The 10,248-nt window shown below is 43.6% G+C and overlaps 1 pseudogene; it reads right to left on the bottom strand.

Moving 5' to 3' along the window:
* Positions 1–2,503: 2,503 nt before the first annotated feature.
* Positions 2,504–5,773, bottom strand: LOC105730795 (regulation of nuclear pre-mRNA domain-containing protein 1A-like; annotated as a pseudogene).
* Positions 5,774–10,248: the final 4,475 nt, after the last annotated feature.

Below are 10,248 nucleotides of genomic sequence, written 5' to 3'. Positions count from 1 at the left end.
TGTGGAAAACAGTGTGGCGATTCCTCAAGGACCTAGAAATAGAAATTCCATTTGACCCAGCAATCCCATTACTGGGCATATATCCAAAGGATTATAAATCGTTCTACTATAAGGACACATGCACACGAATGTTCATTGCAGCACAGTTTACAATAGCAAAGACCTGGAACCAACCCAAATGCCCATCGATGATAGACTGGACAGGAAAAATGTGGCACATATACACCATGGAATATTATGCAGCCATTAAAAACGAGGAGTTCGCGTCCTTTGTAGGGACATGGATGAACCTGGAAAACATCATTCTCAGCAAACTGACACAAGAACGCAAAATCAAACACCACATGTTCTCACTCATAGGCGGGTGTTGAACAAGGAGAACACATGGACACAGGGAGGGGAGCACTATACATGGGGGTCTGTTGTGGGGGAGTGGGGGGGACAGCGGGGGGGTGGGGAATTGGGGAGGGATAGCATGGGGAGAAATGCCAGATATGGGTGAAGGGGAGGAAGGCAGCAAATCACACTGCCACGTATGCACCTAAGCAACAACCTTGCATGTTTTTCACATGTACCCCAAAACCTAAAATGCAATAAAAAAAAAAAATAAAAAAAAAAATAAAAAATAAAAAAAATTATAAAAGTAACTGATAGAATAACTGGGCATGGTAAAACCTCGTCTGTACTAAAAATACAAAAAAAATTAGATGGGTGTGATGGTGAGTGACTGTAATTCTAGCTACTCAGGAGGCTGAGGTAGGAGAATCACTTGATCCCAGGAGGCAGAGGTTGCAGTGAGCCGAGATCATGCCACTGCACTCCAACCTGGGTGATAGAGTGAGACTCTATCTCAAAAAAAAAAAAAAGGAACAGATGGCTTGTTTTATGTATCTCAAATAAATAAATAGAAAGATTACAATTGATTATTTAGAGAACCTGTATCAAATGTGATAAAACATGCAAAGTTAGGTAAACTCTAAAGAATCATGTCTGTTGATGCCACATTATACTTGCAAAAGGAATAGATAACCTCTCTATAAAACGTTCAGACTTACAAGTTCATTTCACTTATTTAACCAATGTCAAAAGGAACAAAACATAAACTAGCTTTTCTTTTCTTTCTTTCTTTCCTTTTTTTTTTGAGATGGAGTTTCACTCTTGTAGGCCAGGCTGGAGTGCGGCGAGATCTCAGCTCACTGCAACCTCTACCTCCCAGGTTCAGATGATTCTCCTGCCTCAGCCTCCCAAGTAGGTGGGATTACAGGCATGCACCACAACGCCCAGCTAATTTTGTATTTTTAGTAGAGATGGGGTTTCTCCATGTTGGTCAAGCTGGTCTCAAACTCCCGACCTCAGGTGATCCACCCGCCTCGACCTCCTGAAGTACTGGGATTACAGGTGTGAGCCACCATGCTCGGCTGATGTAGCCTTTCAATTATTTATTTCAAGTATTTACTAAGAGGTTAAACTTTTTTTTCAAATAGAGAACTAATATTTAAAAAGAGTTTTGGCCATTCAGTGGCTCACGCCTGTAATCCCAGCACTCTGGGAGGCCAAGGTGGAAGGATCATTTGAAGCCAAGAGTTTGAGACCAGCCTGGGTAATATGGCAAGACCCTGTCTCTATGCAAAAAAAAAAAAAAAAAGAAAAAAAATGGACAGTGTGGTAGTGCACACTTGTAGTCCCAGGTACTCAGGAGGCTAAAGCAGGAGGATCACTTGAACCCAGGATTTCTTTTTTTTCTCGCTCTCTCTCATTATTATTATATCTGGGGTACATGTGCAGAGAGTGCAGGTTTGTTTCATAGGTATACATGTGCCATGGTGGTTTGCTGCATCCATGACCCCGTCATCTACATTAGATATTTCTCCTAATGCTATCCCTCCCCTATCCCCCACCCCCTCCTATCCCTCCCCTAGCACCCCAACCCCCAACAGGCCCCCATGTGTGATGTTCCCCTCCCTGTGTCCATGTGTTGAACCCAGGATTTTAAGGCTGCAGAGAGCTATGATTGTGCCACTCCACTTCAACCTGGGCAACAGAGATTCCATCTCTAAAAAAGTAAAATAAAAATAAAAATACAAAAGTAAAAGGTCTTTTTTTTTTTTTTTTTTTTTTTTTGGAGAAAGCCAATAGTGAGTGAGCATTGCTCGAGCCAGATCAATTTCGTGTTGTAGAATATTTACATCTTTACCCTTGAAATCTATTGCCTGCTTTGTTGGCTGTTTAGCCAAGAAGAACACTGTAAAAAAAGCAAAACAAACAACAACAACAAAAACACCTAGGTTGCAACAACAACAAGCCACGTATACTTGGTAGAATTTTTTTTTTTTTTTGAGGCAGAGTCTCGCTCTGTTGCCCAGGCTGGGGGTGCAGTGGTACGATCTTAGCTCACTGCAACCTTGTCTCCTGGGCTCAAGCGATTCTCCAGCCTCAAACTCTCCAGTAGCTGGAACTACAGGTGCATGCCGCCATGCATGGCTAATGACATCCATGTTTAACGTTACCTGACCAATCTCTAGGGAATATGGAATCAAAGGCATGAAAAGGCACAGAATCCATATTTTGTTTGGGGATAAAGGGGATAATCTTTGTTTCATCTACAATCCAGTCCTAACTGGATTGAAGATAAAAGCGATAATCTTTGTTCCAACATAAGATAATGTTGGAACATTTAGTTTCATCTACAAGCTAGTACTAACTATACCAAAATAAAGTGTCAACCAACTCCTGAGTGGTTCTTCCCCTTTAAGCATTACCTAGTATACAGTGATTAGACACTGAAGAAAATAAAGAAAAACAATTGAAAATACATGAAGAAATAGAAACATGAAATTTTCAGTAGAGATGGGGTTTCACCATGTTGCCCAGGCTGACCTTGAACTCCTGACCTCAAGTGATCCGCCCATTTCGGCCTCTCAAAGTGCTGGGATTACAGGCCCAGCCCATTACTTTGTTTAAGTCATAGGTCAGGTGCACTCCACTGCACTCCAGCCTGGATGACAGAACAAGAAACTGTCTCAAAACCCCGCCTCTCAAAAAACTAATTCATACTAACTTACCAAGAAAATAATAAACAAACCAACATTTTAAACAATTATCACTAATTGTCATTTCTTTTGCTAGTGTTTCTCTCTCAACAATATGCAAAAATGCCACTACAGGACTATCCACCTGTCTCCGTCTCTTGGAGTCTTGGGATCGGAAAAAGGCTGGTCCATTAATCTTCACTGCAGATGTTTCTGCAAACAGCAAGTGCGTGTGGCTGCCAGTGACATTGGGTAATCGAGATTAGTCTGGCAGGTTCTGGATCTGGGACCTGAATTCTTTGCACACCAGGGAAGCTCTGGCTCACTTGCACTTGTATTCTTCCAGTTTATGCTTTCTCTGTGAGGGCTTCCATTGGACAGTGAAGAAAATCTGCTAACATTCGAGTGAGTTGCTTTCTCTCATCTATATTTCTGCTGCCATTCTGCCGCTGTAATCTGCTGGCAACATTCACGTATCCATCATTTTAGAAAGCCTTTCTCCGGGTTCTTTATCTGCTTGTTTATCTGGTAGGGATACTTCTTGGACTACAGCAGGCAAAAAAGTGATCCTCTAGTGAACTGCTGCATCACTCAAGGCTGCATTTTCTAGATTTTGCAATGTTCTAACAAGATTTAGAGTCTGTGGTGGTGGCTCACTGCCACTTGCAGATGTCAGAAAGGTACAGTTTTTATTTTCATTCATCTTTATCTGTTTATAAATTTACTTCCTAGGCTTCTAATCACCACACAGAGCTTGTTTAAGTTGTTCTAATACATTATTTCATTGTTTCTTGTTTGTTTGCTTGTTTGTGGTCTTTTTGAGACAGGGTCCTGCTCTGTTGCCCAGGCTGGAGTGCCGTGGCATGATCCTGGCTCAATGAAGCCTCAACCTTCTGGGGCCAAGGGATCTCCTACCTCAGCCTCCCAAGTAGCTGGGACCACAGGAGCATACCACCATGCCCAGCTGATTTTTTTTTTGAGACAGTCTAGCTATGTTGCCTAGGCTGGTCTCAAACTTCTGAGCTCAAGTGATGATCCTCCCGCTTTAGCCTCCCAAAGTGCTGAGATTACAGGCATGAACCTGGCCTCTACATACATCATTTGCATAAGCAGACCTTTCTTTCCAAATAGACAAGGCTCTTCCAAAGTGCTTCTTACAACTCTCATCAGTTTCACTTGAAACATGCTTAAAAGCTTCCGCTATAACCGGTGAAAATCTTTTGTAAGCTCCAGCCCCCTCCTCTTGCTTTGTATTTAGTAGAGACAAGCTTTCACCATATTGCCCAGCGTGGTCTCACTGGCAAGGTGAGAAAAGTAAGCCTCCTGTTTGGCTTTGCTCTCTGCAGCTCCAGCTACCACGCAGTGACTACAGGCCCTGGGTGCTTGCTGTAGTGAAATAGAGCCACAGGGGCCAGGTCTGCATGCTCTGCTGTGAGTTGCTCAACACCTACAGCTCCTTCTCCAGTGCTGCCTCAGAGAAGGGACATCCCTCCCACCTCACACTCACGCTGTCCCACTAGGGTGACTGGAGGAAAGTTTCCCTCCCTCCCCCCTCCCCCCTTTCTCCCTTCCTCCCTTCTTCTCTTCCTCTCTTCCTCCGTTCCCTTCTTCCCTTCTTCCCTTCCTTCTCGGAGTTTCACTCTTGTCACCCAGGCTGGAGTGCAGTGGCAATCTTGGCTCACTGCAACCTCCGCCTCCCACATTCGAACGATTCTCTTGCCTCAGCCTCTCAAGTAGCTGGGACAACAGGCATGCGCCACTACGCCCGGCTAATTTTTGTATTTTTAGTAGAGACACGGTTTCACCATATTGGCCAGGCTTGTCTCCAACTTTTGACCTCAGGCGATCCACCCACCTTGGCCTCCCAAAGTGCTAGGGTTACTGGTGTGAGCCACCGTGCCTGGCCTTACCCTACCGGAGGAGTTTCGTTGCTCTCTGAAGCCTCGCCCCCTTGCCCCACCCTCCTATGCCCTACCACCACTCTGCTTGGTAGGATTTAATCTTAATACGCATTACCCTAAATCTCATCTAACTCATTCAAACTTTGGAAAGTGACATACCTTAAATGGTTGTGATCACAACAGGCCATTAACTTCTTTTGCTCCAGTGTGCTAAGAAACATTTGAAGGATATCCTTTTTCTGTTTGTTTTGTTTCTGAGACAAGGTCTCACTGCCGCCCAGGCTGGAGAGCAGTGGCACCCTGATACTCATGGCAGCCTCAAACTCCTGCGCCCAAGCGATCCTCCCATCTCAGCCTCTTGAGTAGCTGGGACTACAGGTGCACACCACCATGCCTAGCTAATGTTTTTAAAATTCTTTTGTAGAGATGAGGTCTCTCTGTGTTGCCCAGGGTGGTCTCGAACTCCTGGCCTCAACTGATCCTCCCGCTTCAGCTTCCCAAAGGGCTAGGATTACAAGCATGAGCCACTGCAACTGGCCAAGGACATTCCGTTTACCTAAAAGAAGTCAACAAAACGGCTGGGCGTGGTGGCTTGCACGTGCAATTCTAGCACTTTAGGAGACTGAGGTAGATAGATTGTTTAAGGAGTTCAAGACCAGCCTGAGCAACATAGTGAGACCCTGTCTCTATTGAAACAAAATTGAAAAAAACTTAAATATGAAAGAGGTTAACAAAACCAGTTGTTTAATATCTTTGTCAATGCAGAATTGTCAGTCTTTCTCGTCTGAGCCATTTTAGTGGGTTTACGGCTACCAGAGCCTTAAACACTGATGGTAGGAACATGATATGCTGCAGTCGCTTGACAAAATAGTTTGGCGATTTTTTTTAAGTAAATTTTCTTTTTTTCTGAGACTGAACCTCACTCTGTAGCCCAACCTGAAGTGTAGCAGCGTGATCTTGGCTCACTGCAACCTCTGGCTCCCGGGCTCAAGTGATTCTCTTGCCTCAGCCTCCAGAGTAGCTGGGATTAGAGGCGCCCGTCACCATGCCCGGCTAATTTTTGTATTTTTAGTAGAGATGGGGTTTCACCATGTTGGCCAGGCTTGTCTGGAACTCCTTACTTCAGGTGAGCTCCTGCCTTGGGATCCTAAAGTGCTGAGATTACAGGCAGGAGCCACTGCACCCAGCCAGTTTGGCTATTTTTAATAAAGCTGCATACATAGGCAGCTCATGATCCAGCAATTCCACTCCAAGGTATTCCCAAGGAAAGTGAATGAATCTATGCAGACTTGTACATGATTATTCATAGAACCTTTATGACTCATAGTCCCAAACTGAAAACAACCCAAATGCCCATCAACTTGTAAATGGATAAACAAAGAAAGGAACAAATTGCCAACATGTGTGTTAACATAGACAAAATCTCAAAAGCATGTTGACAAAAAAAAAAAAAAAAATCAAAAGCATGTTGAACAAAAGAAGCCAGAGATAGGATTATTGCACTGCATGATTACACTACAGTGTCATTTGCGTGAAACTCTTGAAAAGACAAATCTACAGTGATAGAAGCAGGACAGTAGTTTCCTGGAGCCAGGAACTGGGGATGGGACCTGGCAAAGGAAACTTTTGAGAGGATAACAATATTCTGCTTCTTGGTCTTGGTTACACAGGTGCCACATTTACTAAAATTCACACTGTACAGCTCAAATGGATGTATTTTATTATATGTAAATTAAACTCAATAAAGTTGATTTTTTTCTTTTCTTTTTTTTTCACTATGTCCAGTAATGGCTATAAGCAATAAAGTTGATTTTTTAAAGCCCACAGAACCTGTCTCTGTTTTGATGAGTTCCCCAGATTCATTTTTTTTTGTTTTTTATTTTTTGTTTTTTTTCTTTTTTTGAGTTTCACTCTCATTACCCAGGCTGGAGTGCAAAGGCATGATCACAGCTCACTGTAACCTCTGCCTCCCAGGTTCAAGCAATTCTCTTGCCTCAGACTTCAAGTAGCTGAGATTGCAGGTACCTGCCACCGCGCCCTGCTAATTTTTGTATTTTTAGCAGAGACAGGGTTTTACCATGTTGGCCAGGCTGGTCTTGAACTCCTGACCTCAGGTGATCTGCCCACCTTACCCTTCCAAAGTGCTGGGATTATAGGCGTGAGCCACTGTCCCTGGCCCCCAGATTCATTGTTAATTTTAATGGGTTGCACTCCCTATTTGGAGAGTGAGCTTCCTGCTATCACTATTTATTTATTTTTATTTTCTGAGAGCAGGTTTCACTCTGTTGTTCACAGCTCACTGCACCTTCCTGGAGTCAAGCAATCCTCCCACCTTAGCCTCCTCAGTAGCTGGGACTATAGACATGCACCACTACACTTGGCTAATTTTTTTGTATTTTTTATAGAGATGGGGTCTCACCATGTTGCCCAGGCTGGTCTGGAACTCCTGGGCTCAAGCAATTCTCCCGCCTTAGCCTCCCAAAATGCTGGGATAACAGGTGTGAGCCACTGTGCCTGGCCAGTCGCTATTTATTGATCCCTCAATATGTGTCAAATGTTGCTCTAAGAGCTTTGCATATATTAAGCTACTAAATCTACCAACAATCCCACGCAATGTCAATAGCCCCATGTTAGAGATGGGAGAGGCAAAGGAAGGGCAAGCTCCTTGCCTAAGAGCACAGCACATGATTTTTAAGTGACAAACAGAATTTAACCTACACGGTCAGGCGCCAGAGTTTGGTTTGTAATAACTGCAATACACTGTCTCCTACTGCATTTGCTGATAGATACCTAAGAGCTAGTAAATTGAGGAAATCAAAGTTTTAATTAATAGATAACACCAGGTAGAAGGAGGAACACAGTAAATGACTAAAAATGACGCAGGTGAAGGGTTCCCAAATTGGGCAATATGCTTTCTGTACCTGTTTCCCCATGTGTAAAATAACCTACTCCATCTAGCAAACTCATACTTAGCCACCTCACTGAAAAAAAAAGTATTTCATGTGCATACGCAACTTAAGAAGTTAAGGGCCAGGTGTGTTGTCTCATGCCTCTAATCCCAGGATGTGGCGGGTAGAGGTGGGAGGATTGTTTCAGTCCAGGAGTTTAAGACCAGCCTGGGCAATACAGCCAGACTTGGGAAAGAAAGAAAGGAAGAGAGAAAGGGAGAAAGGGAGAAAGGGAAAGAGAGAGAGAGACAGAGAGAGAGAAAGAAAGAGAGATGATAATTGTAGAAAGCAGAATTTAAAAGTCAACTTCTAGCAAGGATATTTCTCTTTTAATTTACGTAATGAACTTACAATAGACTTAGTTATTTTAGTTTCTCTACTGTTATTTAAATTACAAATCTGAGGCCGAAGTGGGATGATCGCTTGAGCTCAGGAGTTTGAGACCAGCCTGGGCAACATAGCGAGACTCTGTCTCTACAAAAAATTTTAAAGTTAGCCAGGAATGGTGAGAGCCTGTAATTCCAGCACTTTGGGAGGCTGAGGTGGGAGGATTGCTTGAGCCCAGGAGTTGGAGGCTGCAGTGAGCCATGATTGTGCCACTGCACACCAGCCTGGGTGACAGAGCGAGACTCCAACTTAAAAAAAAAAAGAAAATTTATGTTTTAGTGTATTTATGTATTTATGTACAAACTCAATTTCAATACCAAAGTCAAGGTTCATCCATTTGTTCAACCAACAGCAATTCAGCATCTTCCATAGATGCCAGGCATTCTTGGGTACTCCAGATACACATATACCAAGGATTCAGAATAGCGACTCAAAAGTTAGTTTGTGATTTAACAAAGAAGCTGGAAAGTTATCTTTTACATACATTATTTCATTTCATCCTTCTGGCTATTCTGCAAGATAGCTATCTAACAGGCCTAAATGCAATTAAGGTTCAGAGAGAATAAGTCACTTGCCCCAGTGGCTAATGGAGGAAGTGGGACTGTAATTCACTTTGATCTGCCAAGCCTGAGCCCTTTCACTGCTTGTGGCCCTGAGCGCTCTCACCTGCCAGATAGCATGAGGCTTGATTGGAAGCACCCTCATCTGTTAAGATCAACTCTCCACCGTGTCCTCCTAGAACACAATTGCTGTGTATTATGCTAGCAATCAGGCAAGCAAGAGAAGCTGACTTTGATTAAACCGAAAACCAATTATTTAAAGGATATTGGGGACTTCAGGATTTTGGAGAGGTCTAGAGAGACTGGTTCAAGGCTAACGTACCAGAAGAAAAAAATGCCCAAGCCCATCTTACAGAACTGGTTGGATGAAGAAACTAATGCCACCACTCCTGAGCGCCACTGAGTGCCCTGCCACGGAAACACAGCTTTACCACCTCCCTACATACCTGGGTCCCAAATGCAGAGGAGCCCAAAGTTTTCTGGGTGGTCCTGAGACAGGATGGACTGACATAGCCAGCATGCCTCAAACTTAGCACAGGTGCTCAGAGGGAGGTGGGCAGGGCTACCAATCTGTGATTCTCTCTGTGGGATGTTCAATATGTTTGCATGCCTCTTCTCCAATTAAAAAAGAGGAACTGGACAGACAGAAACTCCCACAAACACCCTCCGTCCCCCAAAGAATGTGAACAAATGTTTACTGAAATAACAGAAAAGCAGGCAGTTTAACAGGTTTCTCTACTGCAGGGCCACTCTGGGCATTCATTCATTCATTCATTCATTCATGAATGACAGGGTCGTCCAGGCTGTAATGCAGTGGCGCAATCATAGCTCACTGCAACCCCGGCCTCCGGAGCTCAAGGGATCGGCCTATCCCGGCTTCCCAAGCAGCTGGGACTACAGGCAAGAGCCACTGTGCCCAGCCAATATGGAGCTTTTAATATGATTTAGAGCATGAGTAATCTCAAAGAGGAAGATGTGATAGTTCCCAAATACTGGTGATCATGGAACTTTTATTTCTGTAACAGGCTAAATACAATGGAAAAAGGGGTGCTGGTGGTAGGCTTTATGCTCAATTGCTTTTTCTCCTGTCCTCTACAAAGTCCCATTCATTTGACATTAATATATATATATATATATATATATTTTTTTGTTTCTGAAAAGCTGTAAAAAAATATATTTTTTAATATTAAAAAAATTCCCCACTTGCCAAGGCTGACCTATCATTTCTCCTCTAAGAGGTTTATGGGTAAGCACAGGCACAGATTAAAAAAAAAAAATAAAAGCCAGGCGCGGTGGCTCACACCTGTAATCATAACACTTTGGGAGGCCGAAGTGGGCGGATTGCCTGAGCTCAGGGGTTCGAGACCAGCCTGGGCAACACGGTGAAACCCTGTCTCTCATAACATAAAAGGCACCTGAATCA

Source organism: Aotus nancymaae, unplaced genomic scaffold (genome assembly GCF_030222135.1).
Source record: "Aotus nancymaae isolate 86718 unplaced genomic scaffold, 86718_ANA_hifiasm-v0.15.2.pri h1tg000030l, whole genome shotgun sequence".
Classification (NCBI taxonomy): domain Eukaryota; kingdom Metazoa; phylum Chordata; class Mammalia; order Primates; family Aotidae; genus Aotus; species Aotus nancymaae.
The sequence above is the reverse complement of the archived record's forward strand: the minus strand, read 5'-3'. Positions and strand labels throughout refer to the sequence as shown.